This window comes from Triticum aestivum, chromosome 3D, assembly GCF_018294505.1.
Source record: "Triticum aestivum cultivar Chinese Spring chromosome 3D, IWGSC CS RefSeq v2.1, whole genome shotgun sequence".
NCBI classification, from domain to species: Eukaryota; Viridiplantae; Streptophyta; class Magnoliopsida; order Poales; family Poaceae; genus Triticum; species Triticum aestivum.
Window position 1 is genome coordinate 157,369,929 of NC_057802.1, and position 22,729 is coordinate 157,392,657.

A 22,729-nucleotide genomic window follows, 5' to 3' on the forward strand; every position below is an offset into this window, starting at 1 on the left:
CGCGTGACATTTCCCCGAAGGGACAGACACAGGAACGAAGTGAATCACATGCCGGCCAGTCAAGTGTTTCGGAGCAGTAGTGCTGGGCTAGCAGGACTCCGGTGAACCGGGCTGTAGCAGACTACTATGGCTCATGGAAGCACAAGACTACATTTCCCCATAAGAGAGGCTACCAAGGATAAACAACTAGATTGTCGGATCCCACACATACCAAGCATTTCAATCATACACACATTATGCTCGCTATGTGCAAATACAACATGGCATAACTACTAGACTCTATGACTCAGAGTATTTATTCATTAGGCTCCGAAGAGCCAGATATTACAAACATGGGTCTCTCGACCCAGCATTCAGAGCATACAAGTCAAACACATGCGGAAGCTTAACATGTCGGAGTACAGACATCTACAAATGAAAAAGGCTGAGAAGCCTGACTATTTACTAGATCCTGCCAAGGGCACAAGATCGTAGCTGAGGTAACAAGCTAAACGTCGAAGTCCACACGGAACTACTAGCGAGACTAATGTCTCTCTGCAAAACATAAAATAAGCAAACGTGAGTACAAATGTACCCAGCAAGACTTACATCAGAACTATCTACATATGCATCGGTATCAACAAAGGGGGTGGTGGAGTTTAACTGCAGCAAGCCAGCTTTGACTCGGTGGCTATCCTAACTACGACTGCAAGTAACTCTTTTGAGGTGGCGCACACGAGTCCACATATTCACCATATCAATACACCACTATGGATTCGCTCCCATCTCCCTACGAGAACGCCATCCATAGCACTCACGCTTATCTTGCGCATTTTAGAGTATCCACTTTCACTTGTCTATGAACTGTTATAGGTAACCCAGAAGTCCTTTACCGCGGACACGACTATTCGAATAGATGATGTTAACCCTGCAGGGGTGTACTTCGACACACACGCTCTCACCACTTACCGTCGTTTACACGACATGTACTCGGCAACCTTCAAGCGGAAGCCCAACGTGGGTGTCGGCCACAGCCTACCTACACACTCAAGTCTCTAGTCCAGGTTTATCGCCTATTCAGGTTCCATCCGCAGGGAATCCGGCCGAGGTTTCCACATACGGCCCCGAATGATGTGTGCAGGGTTCCCGAGACACCAAACGGGCGCCCGGTACACCGTGCCACGTGCCTACCGCATCACAGCCCACCCCTCCGGTCAGCGCTGCCCACGGCCTCCAGCATACTACAAACACCAGAAACTACTTGCAACTCCTGGACAGAGGACAAGGGTGATTAAGAAGCCGAGAGGGTCCATTGGTTTTGGGCCCAATGCGTGGTAGTAACTGTATCATGGATCACAAACACAGAACTCAGTTCCTGAGGACGGCTTCAATGAGACAACCCACCATGTACTCCTACATGGCCTCTCACCGCTACCTTTACCAAATCGTGTTCACACACTTAGCTCACACACAGTAGGACATGTTCATCACCATTCCAACTCATCCCCGATGAATCAGACCTGACACAACTCTAAGCATAGCAGGCATGACAAACAATCATGAATGAGTAGGCACATCAGGGCTCAAACAACTCCTACTCATGCTAGTGGGTTTCATCTATTTACTATGGCAATGACAGGTCATGCAGAGGATAAGGGGTTCAACTACCGCAACAAGTAACAGATGAATCGTTGTTGTCCTAATGCAGTAAAAGAGAGCAGGAGCGAGAGAGTGGGATTGTATCAGAGTGAACAAGGGGGTTTTGCTTGCCTGACACTTCTGAAGATATTATAGTTCTTCATCGGTGTCATCGATCACGTCATCGGCTACTGAGAGGGGACGGTTACCGGAAACAGAGAAGGACACAATCAATGCAATGCACAATATGATGCATGATCATGACATAGCAAAATGAGTGTGTTGTGCTAATGCAACTACAACCAGATGGGTTTGAGCCATTTTGAACCAAAGATTTAACCCCAAACTCATCTTATGAATTTAAATAGTGCATTATCATGTTTTGATATAAACAGGAGGGTTAAGTTGCTTAGACATGCATGAAACCAATACAGATGGATAGATTGGATTTTTCTGATCATTTTTCATATATAATTTGTTTCATTCTGAGCTACGGTTGATTTTATATGATTTTTAGAAGTTTATACTATTTTCTGGAATTTCCTGAATTATTTTTAAATCCAGAAAATACTTTACTGCATCAGCACGACATCAACATGATGTCAGCGGGTCAACGGGGCTAGTCTAGGTCAAACCTGACCAGTAGGGCCCACTGTTCAGTGGCACAGAGTAATCTACAGAGGCTGACACGTGGGACCGGGTCAATGCTGACGTGGCTAGGTCAAACTGACCTGTGGGGCCACAGGCATTAGCTTAATCTAAGCAGGGGATAAACCTGTGATTAATTAAGGGCGCGGGGCCCATTTGTCAGTGGCAGAGGACGTTAGTTAGCCCCGTCATTAGTACTAATGACGATGCCACGTGGGCTGCCGCCGGGGTTGGTCGCCGACGAGCACGCAGCACGGCGGAGGGCTTCGGGTTCGCGCTATAGGGCACGGATCGACGAGCGGTTTGCGGCTACGGGTTGCTGGCACTTGCGCGCATCCATCGGAGTAGGCGGTTGGGCGAGGGGAGGCCGGGAACGATAGCGAGGACGACAACCGCGGTGGCCGGAATTCGGACCTCGGTGAAAACGGCGTTGCGGCGCAAAGTAGGAGCAACGGGTGAGTGCTCTAGACTCCTGACGGCGTGCTGCGCATGTTGCAGTGCTCGGTTGCGGGTTCCCGTAGGTGTGGCTACGGTGGCGACAAGGCTGTGCGGCGGCAAGCTTCGGGCACGGCGGTCAGCGGGGCTAGAGGAAGAAAACGACGGTGGGGGGAGAGGGGTTCGGTAGAGGAGCTCACGGCGAGGTCGATGAGTAGCTCAGCGTGCTCGGGGACGCTCGGGGGTCGGCGAATCGAACGACGGCGTTCGTCGGAGCAGACGAGGAAGATGGCGACGGTGACGACGCTGCAGGGCATCCGCGGGCGCGTTCTTCAGCTTGGAGCTTCACGGCATCGAGGCGGAGCTAGAGGTCACAACCATGGGGCAAGGGGACGGTGGTGGGCGCGGTGCTTTGCGGCGGCGGGCACCGGCCGGTTTGGGCAGCCGTGAGAGAGAGAGCAGAGGAGAGGAGGGCCATGGGAGAGAGTGACACAGGTCCATGGGGGTGCGTGGCGACGCGGGAGAGATCCAGGGTGACGGGGACGCAGGTAGGCAGGGTGGAGGTGGCCGGGGCGCGTGCCGGCGCGCTGCGTCCACGCGCTCTGCCTACTAGCCTGGGGAGGAAGACGACAGGAAGGAGGAGGTGGGCTGGGCCGAATCTGCTAGGCCACCAGATAATTGGGCCTCAGGTAAGTCTCTGCTTCCTCTGTTAATAATTTGTTCTGTTTTCTATTTTTGCTATTATGTTTTGATATAGTTCAAAGACCAAACCATTTTCAAAATTCATGAAAATAATTGTGTAAACCAAATGGACTTATCCAAAGCTACACAACAATTTCCAGAATTATTGAACATATATTTATTATATAACAAATATAGATCCAATTCAAATATTTATTGGATTAATTCAAAGGCCCAAAATAAATATGTTAAACCTTCCAAAAATATTGGTTTGAATTTTATTCTTGCCAATATTTTTCACGGTTTATCAGGAACATTTTCTTAGGCTTCTTTGAGAAGATTTTAATGTTGGTCATTTTTAAAAGGTTTCTGAGGCTTTGAAAATTCCTCAATTCAAATTTCATTTGAATTTAAACATTATGCATGGAGGCAAGAAAAATCAAGCAAGGGCTGATCTGGGGCTGTGACAAACAGCTGATCAGCTTAGCAAAGAGGTGGGTGAAGACAATCCCGGGCTCAATGTTTTCGATTATTCTGTTCGAGTTACAAGGAAGAGTCGACAAGAGGACAAACCTAAAGATTTGGACAAAATAGTTTGGTATGTGTTGAATAACTGTCCTGAGATACTACCTTATATCAAGTAAGTGCAGTACTGCAGCTTATACATCGTAATCTACTAAACTTGCAGCACATTCTTATATATTTAGATGTTTGACGCGATCACTATGTTGTGCAGCATCTACAAAGAGGAGTTACTGCCGCAAAATCCAAGAAACATTGACAAACTGGTTATGGCAGGATTTGCGAAATGGTTCAAGAACCATGTAAGCTTTTGAAGTGCACTGCCAGTTTTTTTAATATATTGAGTACATAAGATGACCAGCTTGTCTATTTTCTAACCATAGGTTAAGAAGATGCGGGAGGATGGGCTGGCAGTTGATGATGCCCTTTACTCACTAGCAATGGGTCCTGATACTCGGGTAAGACATTGTGAATCTTGCGTTGTTGGAGATGTGCGCTACAACACCCTTGCACGAGACGAAGGCAGGAAGACAGAAAACAGTGCCATCATGAGCACGGATACGTATGACAAAGAGACAACTGAAATGTATGCGAACAGAACAGACATTGTTCAGTTGCAGTATATCTCCAGTTTCGAGGATCATCGGTCTGTGGTTCTGTTGTGCTGTCGTTGGTATAACCTGTTTTCCAGGATCGCAAAACCCAGAGCTGATGATTATTTCAAATCCATCAATGTCAAGGCGGCGTACCAGACCAACGAGCCTTTTATTTGGCAAATCAAGCAACACATATATTTTTCTTGGAAGACACATTTGCACGTAGCGATGACTGGAGAGTATTGCAAAGGTTTGAGCAGAGGAATTCGTTTAATGAAGTTGCACAACAAGATGATGCTTACACTGCTCCTGATGTACAAGATAACACAGATGTTCCTAATATCTTTGAGAACCATCACGTCAATGACGCCGACGAAAATATTGCCTGTCGTGCTGTGGACATACAAGAGTTGATCAAGAAGAACCCAACATTCGAGGACGTTGAGGACGAAGAAGAAGATGACACCGTGGGGAATTACGATTCAGACTGATACACATGGCGAAGATGTTGACGCTGCTGCTGCGGATGATGATTACATTGCTTTTGTCGTATTTTCCTGTTAGAAGACGTTTTTTTATCTACTATGTGAAATTGTGTTTGCTATGACAACTGAAACCTGATGAACATTTTGTTTAGTATTTTGCTGTGAGAACATCACTTGTTATGCATGCTGATTTGTGTTTGGTGATTGTATGACAACTAAAACATGATGACATTGTTATTTAGTTGTACTCATATTTGGCTGTGAAACTTGAATTTGATGACATAGTTTGCTGTTGGACTGCAATTTGCTCGACGTCTTCGAATGAGAACAAAGCTGACCCGACAGGGCCTCTGCTATTTATTTATTTATATGAGCAAAAGGGGATACCCCCTGATTTCCGTTAATAGAAATCATTAGATGTTCACAACACTAGGCCCAGCCTGCTACACAGGTTTCATTCATTACTAGTTTCAGCAAAGTGCTCATGTCGTAGCCACTGAATACATCACGAGTGCTACATACACTGCAAATAAAGAGACAATCATCCTACAGAGCACATCGATTTTGCCCATTATCTTCACAAGCTCTTTCATCTCCTCATTGCTGTCAAGGCCGTTCAGCAGCTGTTGCTTGGCCATGATCAGAGGAACTGCATCTTTAACCTTCTGCTTTGCATCTTCCTCTTCTGCCATTCCTTCAGTTACTTGTCCAACACCCCAACCTGCTGGTATTGGGATTCCTCGGCTAACCAAATAATCAGCGTAGTTGCATTCCCCCACATCAGCAACTTCCCAGAAATACAAATCACACGAATCTTCCCTTTTCTGCATGAATCAAATTGGAAGATCATCAACCAAACTATTAAAAAAATCAGCAACTGAAAGCAGCAGAACAACACTTCATATTATTACCCCATGATTCGGGCATTTGTAGAAGACTCGGCCAGGGTTGCGGATTGTGGTTGAGACGTGACGGATGACTCTGCGTGATTTGCAGCAGTGGCACCACACCAACGGCAGCGGGTTGCGATGAGCAATCGGCTGCGGTGCGCGTGCCGGCGGGGGTGTGATGAGACCCACCGGCGATGGTACGGGTGGCGACTTGGCGCATATCTGGTTGTTGCCTGCTGACGAGTAGGTGGACGTGCAGCCAGCGGACATGGTTGCTGCGGCCAGAGCTTCTGATGCTAGGCAGAGTAAGTAGAGAAGAGGAGAAGCGAACGTTGGATATGTCAGTTTCATTACTTGCAGAGTAGCATAGCACCATATATAGTCATAGTCTAGGTTTGGATTCGAACAAGCTACAGGAGCACGTCTTTCTTTTTTCTAAAACTCGGCAACGTCTCTTTACTGGTACACTAGCTTGTTCTGTACGCCTTCCCAAGTCTTTGATTTTCTTTCCCTTTTTTTGCGAGGAAGGAAGGAGGACAAAATTGAGAGTTCCTGGGACTCGAACCCAAGACCTCTCAGTTGAAAACCAAGAGTGCTAGTCACTTATGTGGCGAACGTTCCCTGTGAGGAGGACGACAGACGAACGCATTTTCCTCGCAGTTTTCTTCCTATATATAAAAAAGTATGCTACTTGGTGTCCGCTTAGTCAACAAACAATTGTGCCAACCTTGACCGTTGGATTGACATTGAACGTCTGTCGCATTTCTTCAGTCTCTTCTTCCTCGAGCCGCCAAAGCCAAACCAGCGCAGGCGGGACCGCCTACTCCCGCCTCCCACGGCTGGCCGTGATCTTCCCCGGCTCCTGTTCGTTCCCGTCCGAGGCCTCACCATCGTCCTCCGCCTTGGTTCCCTTGCCGCGGCGCCGCCCTCCGGTGTTGTCAACATGGTCAACAACCGAGAGGAATAAGGAGATGACTGTACATGGTGAGGACGACAGTAGGGACCCAGCAGCGCACGTAGTAATTTTGTTTTTTCGGGACGGAGAAGGGTATCAACTGGGTTGTGCGGGACCCGTGGCCCGTCTAGCCCTGGCTTTTATTTCATATGTTTAGCACATGACCAGCCCAGTTTGTTTTTTTCCTTTCTGAAAATGGCTAGCCAGCTATTTTGGTTTTGCAGAATAACCAACGTAGGCCTACTTGCTTTTCTACGCCCTGCTGGGCCGGAAATCTTTCAAGACGAGGAGGGATGCATTTTGCCCTGAAAATGGGCTATAAGTAATAAGAAATGGGCTATAAGTAATAATAAATGGGCTGTAAAATGAAAAAATACAGCAAACAGGCAATTAGTTCCAAAATACTGTTTTCTTTCAGATTTTGATATTTTAAATTTCATTGTTTTTGTGCGGGTAAAATTTCATTGAATTTAAATTAAGGTATATTTAGATTTAAAATTAATTTGAATCTGGCTAGAAATTTCGGGTTGTATGCTGTTTGGGACAGATTTGGAGGCTGACTTGTGGGTCTACGAGGTTGGCGTGTACTTTGGCTTTGTCAACTTAGTCCACAAACGATTCTAGCAGCAGTAACTGTTGGATGTTAATCCAATGGCCGTGCTGCTTCTTCAATATCTGATCTTCTTGCTCCAGCCGCCCAAACCAGCTTCGGTGGGACTGCCTGCTCCCGCCTCCCGTGGCCGGCTGTGCTGCCGCACAGGCCGCACCGCCCCACCCTACTTCATTGCTGGCCAGGCCATTCCTCTACTCACCCACACCTCCTGTTATTTTCCGGCGACGGCAGCCGGACCAGTAAACCCTCATACTCCCCACCGCATGGGCAACCATTGCTGAGTCTTCCCCGGCTCCGTGTTGTTCCCTTCCTAGGCCTCGCCGTCGTCCACCGCCATGGTGCTCTCGGCGCGGCCTAGTCAACGTGGTCAACGAACGTCATCCATCGGCCGTGGACTGTACGCGCAAAATAATGATTCCTCCACCTGACAGCTGGGACCCACCGGAAGGGCCTCTGTATTTCGTGAAAAAAATGTTCCCCTGCTGACATGTCGGACCCACCAGCTATATCTTTGCACGCAAGGAAGTGCCTCCTTATTACGCACAAAAGAATGAATACCCCCTGCTAGCTGGGACCCACCATAGTGGGAGGATGACTGGTGGGCCAACTAAGTTGACGGGGACGGAGGGCTTTGTCAACTTAGTCAATGTGAACGATTCTAGCTCCAGTGACCGTACGATGTCCATCCAACGACCGTAGTGCTTCTTCAACCTCTGGTCTTCTTGCTCCAGCCACCCAAAGCAGCGCCGGTCGTGCCGCATGCTCCTGCCTCCCGTGGCCGGCTGTGCTGCCGCGGAGGCCTCACTGCCCCCTACTATTCCCACCGCTGGCCAGGCCCTGCAGCGACGGCAGCCTCACACCGCAACCGAACCAGTGAACCCTCGTACTCCTCTCCGCGCGGGCTTCCACTGCCGCGTCTTCCCCGGCTCCGCGTCGTCCCCTTCCTAGGCCTCGCCGTCGTCCACCGCCGTGGTGCTCTCGGCGCGGCCTGGTCAACGTGGTCAAGGAACGACTTCCATCGGACGTGGACTGTACGTGGAGAGGCTGACAGCTGGGTCCACGGCCGCAGCAAGGAAGTGCCTCCTTATTACGCGGAAAATAATGATTCCTCCACCTGACAGCTGGGACCCACCAGATGGGCCACTGTATTTCACGGAAAAAACGTTTCCCCTGACTGCTGGGACCCACCAGCTTCATCTTCGCACGCAAGGAAGTGCATCCGGGCAAAAAAAATGATTCGCCCCCCTGACTGCTGGGACCTACCAGCTACACCTTCGCACGCAAGGAAGTGCGTCCGGGCAAAAAAAAAACGATTCGCCCCCCTGACTGCTGGGACCCACCGGCTACATCTTCGCACGCAAGGAAGTGCGTCCGGGCAAAAAAAAAACGATTCGCCCCCCTCACTGCTGGGACCCACCAGCTACATCTTCGTAGGCAAGGAAGTGCGTGACAGTCGGGACCCACCTGGTCGAAGCATACGTAGCGTTGTCATTCTGGTCGCGAACGTGTACGTACATACTGGTCGATGTAGAGGCGCGCACGTGTCGTAGTAGAGGCGCGCACGTGTCGTAGTAGAGGTGCGCACGTAGCATGTACACGTACGTACAGCGGCCAGGGTGCAAGAAAGAAAATACGGCCACGTATGTGTACATACGGGCGGGGTCTCGAACGCCTACTCGCGCATACGTACGGCCAGGGCTCGTGTACATGGCTGGGTCGGAACGGAGAAACAACGTCGTCGTCGTGTTCATGGGGAGGCAATGGAATGCATCGTGTTCATGGGGAGGCAACGGAATGCGTCGTGTTCATGGGGAGGCAACGGAATGCGTCGTGTTCATCGGGAGGCAACGGAACGCGTGGGAGCCAACCGGCTGGGTCGGAACGGAATGCGTGGTCGTGTTCATCGGGAGGGCTTGGACGGAACAGGCGATGGAAACGAGGCCTGGCGTACTGCAAAACGGAGGAAACAGACCTCCTACATTCGGAACGGGATCCTGTTGATCGGGAGGGGCGTGGCGTACCGCAAAACGGAGGAAACGAACCTCCTACGGTCGAAACGGGGGTCCTGTCGATCGGGAGGGGTGTGGCGTATCGCAAAACGGACGAAACCAACCTCCTACGGTCAAAACGGGGGTCCTGTTGATCGGGAGGGTTGTGGCGTACCGCAAAACGGACGAAACGGACCTCCTACGGTCGAAACGGGGGTCCTGTTGATCGGGAGGGGTGTGGCGTACCGCAAAACGAACGAAATGGACCTCCTACGGTCGAAACGGGGGTCCTGTTGATCGGGAGGGGTGTGGCGTACCGCAAAACGGACGAAACGGACCTCCTACGGTCGAAACGGGGTCCTGTTCATCGGGAGGGGTGTGGCGTACCGCAAAACGGGACTCCACGGGATACTGTTCATCTCCACCGTCAACCTCCTGCAGCCTCCACGGGCTACCGTCGACCTCCTCCATCCTCCACGGGCTCCTGTTCATCCAGCCTCCACTGCACGCTACTCCACCAGCTACTGTTCAACCACCCCTCCACGGGCACCCCTCCACTGTCTACTGTTCATCCAGCCCTCCACACCACGGGGTCCTGTTCAACCACCCCTCCACGGGCACCCCTCCACCGTCTACTGTTCATCCAGCCCTCCACACCACGGGGTCCTGTTCATCCAGAGGCAATGCCACCGCTCACTGTTCATCCAACCCCCCCGGCAACGCTCACTGTTCATCCAATCGATCGGCTTCAGTTAGGAGCAGTAGCGAAGGAATCGCTCGATCGGGTTTAGTTAACAGCCATCGATCGATCGCTCGGGTTCAGTAACGCGTAGCCTACAGTGCAATCGCTCGGGTTCAGTTAGAACCCAACGCCTTGCTCGGGTTCAGTTAGAGCCAACGCCTCGCACACACGCGCGTACGTGTATGAGAGAAACGCGCATCGCTCGGCCCCCGACCTCCCACCGTAACCACGAACTCCCCGAAACTTTCCTCCCCCTCGCTTCTACCATGGTTTTTTCCGTCATGGACGGCCCAAAGAATGTCATGCAGCTGCGTCTCCGGCCCGCACAGGACGAAAAGCCCATTTTCTGTCATGATTTTTTGTCATAGAAGTAGGAGCCCACCACATCTATGATGATACCGGGTTTTGTCACAATTATCGTCATAGAAGTGTCATATGTATGACAGAAAAAAAATTCGTTCGGCCCAAAATGTCACGAATGTGTCTTTTTTTTGTAGTGATATAATGATTTATCCAACTTACGGACATACTGTGGTGTGTTGTGATCCTCATAACCTGGTGGTTGCCTCATGAATTCTTCTTCCTCAAGAACACCATGAAGAAACGCGTTCTGAACATCTAGCTATCTTAAAATCTAACCTCTGGAAATAGCAATAGACAAGACAAGTCGAATAGTAGCAGACTTAGCAACAGGACTAAAAGTATCTTCATAATCAATTCCAAACCTCTGTTTAAATCCTTTGGCAACTAATCTAGCGTTTTACATGTCTATGCTTCCATCAGACTTTCTTTTTATCTTGTACACCCACTTAGAATCAATAATATTGTCTCCATGTTTTGGTGGTGCCAAGTGCCAAGTTTTGTTTTTCATAAGTGCATCATATTCATTGTCCATATCTTCCTTCCAATCCTTATTAGAAAGGGCATCATGCAAATGAATTGGTTCACCAGTGGTGGTAAGAAAGGCACGTTTGATTTTGTCATGCCTTATTGTACCATCATTGTACTGTTTTTCCTTGACAATACCTGACCGGGACCTTGTTTGCCGAAGAGAGGACGTAGAAGGCACATGAGCAGCCGCTGTGGATGGTGGTACATTAAATCCTGGTGAAACCTCGTCTACCACAGAAGATCCCGCCGGCTCCCGATCCGATGCAGGGAACAGATCAGCCGGTTCCCGATCCGATGCAGGGAACAGATCAGCCGGTTCCCGATCCGAGGCGGATCCTAGAAACTGGATGGTCGCAGACCCAGGCGCGCACCCGCGCCCGGCCACTGTGGGGCTAGGCACGCGCCCGTGGTCGGCCGCTGAGGAGGCCCGCGGTGACATCGGGCCGGGCACCCACCCGTGGTTGGCGGCTGATGAGGCTCGCGGCGATGTGGCGATAGGGGACTCACCCCTCCCACACCTGGGCTGGCGTGCGAATCGTAGCACGGAGGCGTGGCGCAAGGCGATACGGTGGTGCCGGTGGGCTCCATCCTGGCGGCGCGGTCGGCCACAGGCCCGCGTGAGTCCAGGCCCACGGGCGAATCTGCCTGGGATCGCGCGTTGACAGCGGCAACAGGCTGAGCGCGCGGATCCGCCTGGGATCGTGTGCTATCAGCCGGATTAGCAGCATGTTCCGTGCCTGTTTTGTCTGTTTCTTCACACATAAAATGATAGTTCAAATTAGCACAAATATCAGCTGAATCAGAATTTCCTTGGGATTTTTGCACATGATCAAGCTTAGTTCATTCGCCCCCGTGATCACAAGGGGCATTAGAATCTGGTGGGAGTGCTATTTCAGCACGAAGCAAGGCTCCCGCATTAGGATGGAGTTTGGCAAAAGGAAAAAGCGTCTCATCAAAAACAACATCTCGTGAAATATAGATGCGTCCAGTGGAGATTTCAAGACATTTATACCCTTTATGAAGGTTGCTATAACCAAGGAAGACACACTGAGTGGATCGGAATTCAAGGTTGTGGTGATTGTATGGACGCAAATTGGGGTAGCAAGCACACCCAAAAAATTTGAGATAGTTGTAGTCAGGTTTTTGATGATACAAATGCTCTAATGGAGTAGAGTTGCCAATGACTTTGCTAGGAAGCCTATTGATGAGATAAGTGGCGGTAATAAAAGCTTCATCCCAATATTGGAGAGGCATAGAAGCATGCGCAGACCAACTTCAACGATGTGGCAATGTTTGTGCTCGGCTGAGCCATTCTGCTTATGAGCATGAGGGCATGATACATGATGCTCAATTCCAATGCTATGGAAGAAAGAGTTGAGTTTCTCATACTCCCCTCCCAGTCACTTTGGACTGACAAAATCTTTCTATCAAATTGTCTTTCAACAAGTTTTTGAAACTCTTGGAAGATAGAAAAAACTTCAGACTTATATTTAAGCAAATAAATCCAAGTAAACTTGTTATAATAATCAATGAAACTGACATAATATTTTTTTCTTCCAAAGGAATCCTGGGCATGGCCCCATACATCACTGAAAATAAGATCTAAAGGAGCATGAGACACACTATGAGACTTAGGATAGGGAAGCTGATGACTCTTGGCACATTGGCAAGCTTCACAAACAGACTCACTAATGGAACTATGTGACAAAGGAAGATTATCTTTATTGACTACTTGTTTCACGATGACCGATGATGGATGTCCTAATCGTTGATACCATCTTTCCAAGGAGGGTTTTATGACGGATTAGGCTTGACGACGCCGGCGACTAAGTGCTCCGGATGTGATGGGGTAGAGACCCCCAATGCATCTACCGTGATGGAGAAGTTCCCTCGTTGCCCGATCCTTAATGAAAAAAATAACGAGGATGAGTTTCAAAAAAGACATTATTATGGATAAACGAGACATGGATGCAAGATTTTTGTCAGCTTGTGGAACATGAAGAACATCCTTAAGAACTAGATCATGTTTAAGATTGGGGGAATTAATCGAGGCTTGACCAATGTGACAAATATCCATACCTCCTTCGCTTGCGGTGTGGATCTGATCAGCGCCGTGGTACCTCTCGCGAAGAGCTAGTTGCTCAAGTTCATTGGTGACATGGTTGGTGGCGCCAGAATGAACATACCAGACGAGGTCTCCTCCCTGTTCACACATGGCAGCAGCAACATGGCGAGCATCAGGTACAAAATTCTAGTCGTAGAGATGCCAGCAATCCATGACCTCATGGCCATTTCTTGCAGAGCTGGTAGCATGGGCGAGGAGGAGTGGAAGGGGGACGGCGGCTATTGTTGGGGTTGAAGCCGCCGCCATCGTTGTTGTTGGAGCTGTAGCCGCCCCCGTTGTTGTAGCCGTAGTTGCCACCAGAGTGAGCGCTGTCGCCCTGAGGGACGCCGCGTCCGCGGCCACCGCCACGACTCTGCCCCTGGTGACCGCGCCCACGGCCGCGGCCACGGAAGCGGAGTTGGCAGACGACGGACGTAGATCGCCGCCATGAAGGAGGGTGAGGCAGGCATCGAAACTCAGCAGCTGGTTGTACAACTCCTGGACGGTGATGGGTTCCACCTGAGCAGCGAGCGCAGAAACCACCGGATTGTACTCTATGTCCAGACCAGCGAGGATCTTGGAGACGATTTCCGGATCGGAGAGAGCCGCGGCAGTGCACGCGACTTCATCAGTAAGACTCTTGATCCTGCCAAGATAGTCAGCCAGGGTCATGTTACCTTTTTTGAGATTGGTGAGCTCGATGCGGGTGTTGATTGCTTGGGCTTGACTCTGGGCAGCGAACATGGCATGGATGGTGCTCCAAACTTCGGCCGGTGTCTGTAGCATCACGACCTGAGCGAGGATATCGCGGGAAAGAGATCCCATCAAATACCCTTGAAGCTGTTGCTATTGTGTGTACCAGAGGGATCATGCGTAGTTGAAGATTTGTTCTTCCTTGCCGTCCTTGGTGATAGTGAGGGTGGCCGGTAGTGGCGGGCTCTTGAAGTCGAGGTGGTGTTCCATCTGAGCGCCTTTGATCTGAGGCAGCACAATGGCCTTCCATAGAAGGAAGTTTCCCCTCGTGAGCTTCTCCTGTGGTGGCGATCCGAGAGACCCTGCGGTGGTGCTGGAGGAAGATGACGCGAAGGCGGAAGATGGGGTGGTGGTGAGCGCGCCAGAGGTACTGGACAGCGATGCGGCTGCGGTGGTCGACATGATCTCAGTCGAAGGAGGAAGACTGATATAGTTTTGGGAGGTAGCTAGATGCGACCTATGATCTATGAGGAAGAGGCTCTGACTACCATGTAAAATATGTTGGAAGCGTTGAACCCTTTGTCTCGGGCCGCATTGGTATATATTGGGCAAAAGCCTTGGCATACAAGTTGTGGAGAGATCGATCGGGAAGATCGTTATAGGAGATATTGGAGAGATCGCTACGAGAGAGAGAAGAAGAGATAGAGCAGGGGTACAAGTTTAAACAAGTCCTATCTCTATACAACCTATTCTAACAATCCTCACACCAATGATCAACAAGTTTCTGCCAATTTTCTTCATTTATATAATCAGGCTTTAATGATATAGCCTGCTCATGGGTGCGTTTTTTACCTTGTTCCAGTAATTATTCCTATTTGGAATAACGCGACCACATTTCCTCATAGGACCAATGCACATTTCTGCGGCAAATGCATCCTTCGGGTTAATATGATCCATTCCCTGCACAAAACATACATCCATTTAGGATAGAATATATGCACGTCTAGTTTTAATAAATGTTTTACAGCACAAGTTCAACCTGTAGATGAATTAACAATCAGGAAAGGAAGTTTAACCATGTGAATAGATGGGTCGTTCAGTGTAGACCTTGTTGCAGTTGAAGATGAACGTATGTTGGCTATGGTGCGCTTTTTCCGTAGTGTCACTGTATAACCATACATTGCCTGGACGAATGCACTCAAAGACATAGTTTAGAAACAAAAATCTAGAAGTGGTGCTAATCTGATGTACAATAAATCTGTACCTGAGAAGTAGTTTTTCTTAAGATTACCAGGATCTTGACCTATATCAGTCTTACTGGCATCATCCGAACCCTATGAATCCATATCAATTTCGTAGACCACATCTTTTCTCAGCACACATTTGGCTATTGGACAATGGTCCTTCGGTGTTTCTTCTTTAATCATGCAGTACAGATGTGCTCCTCTGGCAGCAGCAGCTGTGAGCCAGACATGACTTGTTACTACGCATGGTCATCAATATGTGAACAAAGATTCACAAGGTAACACATACTCCATAAGTACATAGATTGTAGTAGTAAGAATAAGAAGTAGTGCTGCACTACCAAATCCAGAACAACATGTTATATTAAGAAGAAGAAATCATTCAATTGTGACAAACACTACACAAGATTTAATATGAACCTGCATACTGAACTACTGTAACCCTAGATAGAACAATCTGCAGTAACCCACATAATACATCTAATTTATTAAAAAAAATACATACTAAATTGCTATAATATCCTAGATAGAATTAGATGATGTACGGAGCCTACAATTTGATTACTTCTTTCACAGAACAACATGTGAAAACGTAAAAGCATGTGCAAATCTTAAAAGGGGTGGTGGGGCGTGAAAGCACATTTGCTCCCTTGGTGGTTTTGGACTTTTGGTAATTCATGTCAACATACATATAGTTGGACTAACAACTTTATCTAGTATATTTCAGATAAGTTTACCAGTGGCATGGCAAGTACATGAGGATGTGGACCCCTTAAAATGCTAAGGACATGAAATTGGCAAAGCCCCAAGACTCTTCATTTTTGGTCAAGTGATCCAAGATCACATTGAGTCCTATAGGAAAGTCAGTACTATTCAAAGGGGATGAGGTACTGATGATGAGTTTGTTGCTCAAGTGCTTAGTGATATTGCTGCAAAATCCTCACATTCTCCAGATCACATCTATCCAAACCCTAAAGTGTCCCCAGTCCCACCGAAATTCTCTATCCCGGACTCACCGAGTTGATCACTGATGTCTACTACGCAGCTTTTTCTTGTAGACTTGTGTTGGGCCTCCAAGCGCAGAGTTTTGTAGGACAGTAGCAATTTTCCCTCAAGTGGATGACCTAAGCTTTATCAATCCGTGGGTGGTGTAGGATGAAGATGGTCTCTCTCAAACAACCCTGCAACCAAATAATAAAAAGTCTCTTGTGTCCCCAACACACCAAATACAATGGCAATTTGTATAGGTGCACTAGTTCGGTGAAGAGATGGTGATACAAGTGTAATATGGATAGTAGATATTGATTTTGATAATAAGAACAATAAAAAACAGCAAGGTGGCAATTGATAAAATGGAGCACAAATGGTATTGCAATGCTTTAAAATGAGGCCTAGGGTCCGTACTTTCGCTAGTGCAATCTCTCAACAATGCTAATATAATTGGATCATATAACCATCTCTCAAAGTGCGATGAAGAATCACTCCAAAGTTCCTATCTAGCGGAGAACATAAGAGGAAATTATTTGTAGGGTACTAAACCACCTCGAAGCTATTCTTTCCGATCGATCTATCCAAGAGTCCATACTAAAATAACACCAAATAATTTCAGATTCATAATACTCAATCCACCACAAAGAACTTCAAAGAGTGCCTCAAGATTTCTACCGGAGAAATAAAGACAAGAACGTGCATCAACCCCTATGCGTAGATTAACCCAATGTCACCTCGGGAATCCGTGAGTTGAGTACCAAAACATATATCAAGGGAATCAATAAAATACCCCATTGTCACCACGGGTATCCATATGCAAGACATATATCAAGTGCCCTCAAATCCATAAAAGTATTCAATCTGATAAAACGAAATCTCAAAGGGAAAACTCAATTCACAACAAGATAGAGAGGGGAAAACACCATATGATCCGACTATATTAACAAAGCCCGCGATACATCAAGATCATGACATCTCAAGAACACGAGAGAGAGAGAGAGAGATTAAACACATAGCTAATGGTACAAACCCTCAGCCCCGAGGGTGGACTACTCCCTCCTAATCGTGGTGGCCGCCGGGATGATGAAGATGGCCACCGGTGATGATTCCCCCGTCTGGCAAGGTGCCAGAACGGGGTCTAGATTGGTTTTCAGTGGCTACAGAGGCCTGCGTTGCCGGAACTTCTGATATAGGTTACCCCCTAGGGTTTTTGGAATATTTGGGAATTTATAGGGTAAAAAGGGGGTGCGCGAGGCCACTCAGGTGGGCACAGCCCACCTGGGCGCGCCTCGGCCCACAGGCGCGCCCTGGTGGGTTGTGGCCCCCTCGAGGCACCCCCAGGTGCTGCTCTGGCCCAATGGATGTCTTCTGGTACATAAAAATCCACAAAAAGTTCCGCGGTGTTTGGACTTCGTTTGATATTGATTTCTGATACGTCTCCAATGTATCTACTTTTCCTAACGCTTTTCCTCTTGTTTTGGACTCTAATTTGCATGATTTGAATAAAACTAACCCCGGACTAACGCTGTTTTCAGCAGAACTACCACGGTGTTGTTTTTGTGCAGAAATAAAAGTTCTCAGAATGGAACGAAACTTCGCGAGGAATTTTTATATAATATATAAGAATTTCAGGAGCCAAGACTTACCGGAGAGGGTCCCCGGGGTGGGCACAACCCACCAGGGTGCGCGCCCCTCTCCTAGCACGCCCAGGTGGGTTGTCCCTACCTGGTGGCCCCGCAGACCCTGAAACCGACGTTATAAAATCCTATTTCTCCAGAAAAAAATCAGGGAGAAAGAATTATTGCGATCCACGAGACGGAGCCTCCGTCACCTCCTGTTCTTCATCGAGAGGCCAGATCTGGAGTCCGTTTGGGGCTCCGGAGAGGGGGATCTTTGTTCTTCATCAACACCAACCCTTCTTCATTGCCAATTCCATGATGCTCCCCACCGGGAGTGAGTAATTCCTTCGTAGGCTCGCTGGTCAGTGAGGAGTTGGATGAGATGCATCATGTAATCGAGTTAGTTTTGTTAGGGCTTGATCCCTAGTATCCACTATGTTCTTAGATTGATGTTGCTATGACTTTGCCATGCTTAATTCTTGTCACTTTGGGCCCGGGTGCGATGAACTCAGATCTGAACCGTTTATGTTATCATCATTATATCCATGTTCTAGATCCGATCTTGCAAGTTATAGTCACCTACTACATGTTATGATCCAGCAACCCCGGAGTGACAATAGTCGGGACCACTCCCGGTGATGACCGTAGTTTGAGGAGTTCATGCATTCACTATGTCTTAATGCTTTGTTCCGGTTCTCTATTAAAAGGAGGCCTTAATATCCCTTAGTTTCCAATATGGACCCCGCTGCCACGGGAGGGTAGGACAAAAGATGCCATGCAAGTTCTTTCCATAAGCACGTATGACTATCTACGGAATACATGCCTACATTATATTGACAAACTGGAGCTAGTGTTGTATCGCCCTACGTTATAACTGTCTCATGATGAATATCATCCAACAAGTCACCGATCCAATGCCTACGAATTTATCATATATTGTTTCTGCTAAGTTACTACTACTATCATCACTGTTACACTTGATGATGCTATGTACCTAGGGTAGGGTCATAGGCCTGACCTAGACACCCTCCCCTAGGACATCACCCTAAAGTTAGAAGTATTCAAAGGATAACAGCATCCACTCGACCAGAAGCATTCCACTCGGAAGATTCAATGTCACTCGACCGTAACAAACACCACTCGACGGACAGAAGGTCCAAAGTCACTCTGCACATCAACAGTCGGGCGTTACTCATAGACTTAATGATCATTTATGTCAGTTTATTACGGATGTTACCTGTAATGCCCCCTCTTTATGTACATTGAACCCCTTGTAACGTGGGCTGGCTGGGGTCCTGGCGCACTCTATATAAGCCACCCCCTCCACTGGGACAAGGGTTCGCACCCCCTGTAACACACACACACTCATAATCTAGTCGACAGCCTCCGGGTACCGAGACGTAGGGCTATTACTTCCTCCGCGAAGGGCCTGAACTCATAAAACTCGTGTGTACAACCTCTCCATAGCTAGGATCTTGCCTCCTTATACCTACCCCCCATTCTACTATCAGTCTTAGATCCACGACAGTTGGCGCCCACCATGGGGTAGGTGTCTTGGCGACTTTTTGGTGAGGTTGCGTTTTTTTCGATTCCCATCATCATGGTTTACGACGGTGGATTGGCGGAGAGCCGCGAGATCCGTCTTGGCGCGCTTGTCTTCATCACCGACGACTCCGCCTGGCTTCAGGAGGCTCTACTCGACGTCGAGGCGCTCCCCGTCCGCGGGGCGGCACACTTTTGCGCGTGCATCCGCGACGTCCTTCTCCGGCAGCCGTCGACCCAGTATCGGCCGGCTCCTGTGGTGTCCTCGCTCACCGCTGTTCGCCGGCGCAAGCGTTCTGGTCGGTCGCGGCTCCAGCGGTGGGTGAGACACGCGGTGGCCCGTCAGTCGGCCACCCCGCAAGTCGCGACAATCGAGCCCGACGAAACTCTCTACGGCCTGTTCGACCTATCGACTGGCTCCATCGAGACTGCATCCGAGTGCGACAATAGCGATCCCGCGGAGGAAGTCTTGATGGTCAACGGACCATGCAGTCCTCCTGGCTTCCCCCGCGATGATGGTGGCGATGGCGGTGGCGATCCGTCGCGCGCTCATGTGGAGTATCGCCCCGAGCCACTTTCTTCGCAGCAGAGGGAAGAGCTTCGCTGCCGCAATATGGATGCACTTCACACTCCTATCGTTGGAGAAACCCCCGAGGACCGGGCCTTGGAGGAGGCGCGCCTTGCCAACTTGGCCGAGCGCACTCAACTGGAGAACCTCCAGCATGCACTCGACAAGCGTGCTCGGCAGCGGATCCCTGAATCCAGTCGACGGCAGCTTTTTCTGCCTCCAACTCAGGTATACCGAACTCCGATTCAGAATCTCACAGCTGCAGCCCGAATAGCAGAGTCGATTCAGCCTTCCCAGTCGGAAGCTGGCAGAGGTTTGATGCAGATCCGGGCTTTACTCCGGGCAGCGGGAGAGCAGAACACAGTAGTATCTCAGTCGCGGAATAGGATTCATAGCAGATCTGTGATGGCAGACACAGTTCCGTCGGCTCACAGCCCAAGATCGCCCCTATGGCGTGAGGGACGTGGAGACCGGCGAGATCAGTACAGAAACCGTGAGCAGTATGATCACCGACTCGACCACGATGACCGTCGTCGAGTGCCCACGCCTCCCCCGAGGGTCATATGTGGCGCGAGGGTCATATGTGCCTCGGCAGAACGATGACAGACGCCCTCACAGTGGCGGGCGAAGAATTCCAGTCGACCGCAGGGAGCTGGGCTTTGATGCGAGATCTATTCTCGTTCAAGGTCTGGTTGACAGGAACAGAGCACACAGAGAGGGTCACGACAGAGATCACCCGACTGGCAGCAGAGTGCATGTTTCAGGTCCAGAGTGCTTCAGCAGAGCCATCAGGGCTGCAGTGATTCCTCCCAACTTCAGGTTGGTGACTGGAGTCAGCAAGTTCACTGGTGAGTCCAAGCCTAACACTTGGCTTGAGGATTACCGAGTGGCTGTACAGATCGGTGGCGGCAATGATGAAGTGGCCATGAAGCACCTTCCTCTTATGTTGGAAGGCTCGGCCAGAGCATGGTTGACTCAGTTGGCACCTGGCAGCATATACAGTTGGGAAGAACTCGCCCGAATGTTTGTTAGAACTTTGAGGGTACCTGCAAACGGTTGGCAGGGTTAACAGAATTACAACACTGTGTGCAGAAGACGAATGAAATCCTGAGGGATTATATCCAGAGATGGATCACGTTGCACCATATAGTGGAGAATGTGTCAGATCACCAAGAGGTTTGTGCCTTCAAGGAAGGTGTTAAATATCGAGAGTTGAATCTGAAATTCGGTCGGACAGGGGATATGTCCCTGACTCGGATGATGGAGATTGCCACCAAATACGCTAACGGTGAAGAGGAAGACCGACTCCGGAGTGGCAAGCACAAAACAGTCGCCCAAGAAACCGGAGGAGGGAATTCCAATCGGAAACAGAAGTGCAAGGCCGAGCCAGTTGCTCCTGGCAAGGCTTTAGTTGTGGCTCAAGGAAAGTTCAAGGGGAAGCCCAAAGGGCCTTGGAACCCCAAGAAAGTGAAAGATCAAGCCGGAAATGATGTGTTGGATTTACCATGCCACATTCATACCAAAAAAGATGAAGAGGGTAATCTCATTTACCCTAAACACACCACTCGACAGTGTCGACTCCTGATCCAGCAGTTCTGAGAGAAATAACCCAATGAGAAGGAAAAGGAGTCGGACAAGGGTGAGGATACGGAAGAAGAAGATGATGATGGTTTTCCCAACGTCAATTCCACTCTGATGATTTTTGCTGATGTTGAGAGCAAAAGTCAATTGAAAGTTATCAACAGAGAAGTGAACATGGTTGCTCCGGCAACACCAAGTTATTTGAAGTGGTCTCAAACTGCCATCACATTCGACCAGTCTGACCATCCAGCATGTATGGCCACCCCTGGGAGGTAAGCGCTGGTGGTCGACCCAGTTGTTGAAGGCACTTGACTGACTAAGGTGCTGATGGATGGTGGTAGTGGCCTGAATATCATGTATGCTGAAACCTTGCAGGGAATGGGCATTCCGATGTCCAAGCTTAGTGAAAGCAATATGAGTTTCCATGGCGTTATACCTGGCAAGAAGGCTGAATCACTCGGTCAGATCGCCCTTGATGTGGTTTTCGGTGATTCCAAGAATTACCGCAAAGAAAAGTTGACATTTGAAGTACTGGATTTCCAGAGTGCTTATCACGCTATTCTGGGTAGGCCTGCCTATGCACGTTTCATGGCTCGGCCATGTTATGTGTACCTCAAATTGAAAATGCCTGGTCCTAGAGGAGTGATCACTATCACTGGCAATCGGCAGAAGGCAGAAGACTGCTTCCAGAAGGGCTCAAAAATCGCCGATGCACAAATGGCAGCAGTCGAAATGCAAGAATACCGGAAGAACGTAGATCCGAGTGATTTATTGCGCTCCTAGAAGCCTGCCACTGATTCTGCATTTTAGTCGTCTGGTGAAACCAAGCCGATTCATATTCACCCGACCGATCCTAGTGCTGCTCCTACTCATATCTCAACTTCACTCGACAGTAAATAGGAAGAAGCGCTCATCCAGTTCCTCCGTGAGAACTGGGACATCTTTGCATGGACCTTCTGACATGCCGGGTGTACCCAGGGGACTGGCTGAGCATCGTTTGCGAGTCGAACTGAAAGTAAAACCAGTCAAGGAACATCTTCGACGGTCTGCCGTACAAAAGAGAAAAGCAATTGGTGAGGAAGTGGCTCGGCTCCTGGCAGCCGAGTTCATCCGAGAGATTTACCACTCCGAGTGGCTCGCCAATGTTGTCATGGTCCCCAAGAAGGACGACTCACTTCGCATGCACATTGACTTCAAGCATATCAACTGGGCCTGCCCGAAAGATCATTTTCCTCTCCCCCGCATCGACCAAATTGTCGACTCGACTGCGGGGTGTGAGCGATTGTCTTTTCTGGACGCCTATTCCGGGTATCATCAGATCCGAC

The 22,729-nt window shown here is 49.1% G+C and overlaps 1 non-coding gene across 1 annotated transcript; it reads right to left on the bottom strand.

Annotated features, from left to right (window-relative positions):
• Positions 1-13,634: 13,634 nt before the first annotated feature.
• LOC123081194 (small nucleolar RNA Z247) lies at positions 13,635-13,758 on the bottom strand. Its single transcript, XR_006438682.1, has one exon. It is a non-coding gene; the product is annotated as a small nucleolar RNA Z247 (small nucleolar RNA).
• Between the last annotated feature and the right edge of the window lie 8,971 nt (positions 13,759-22,729).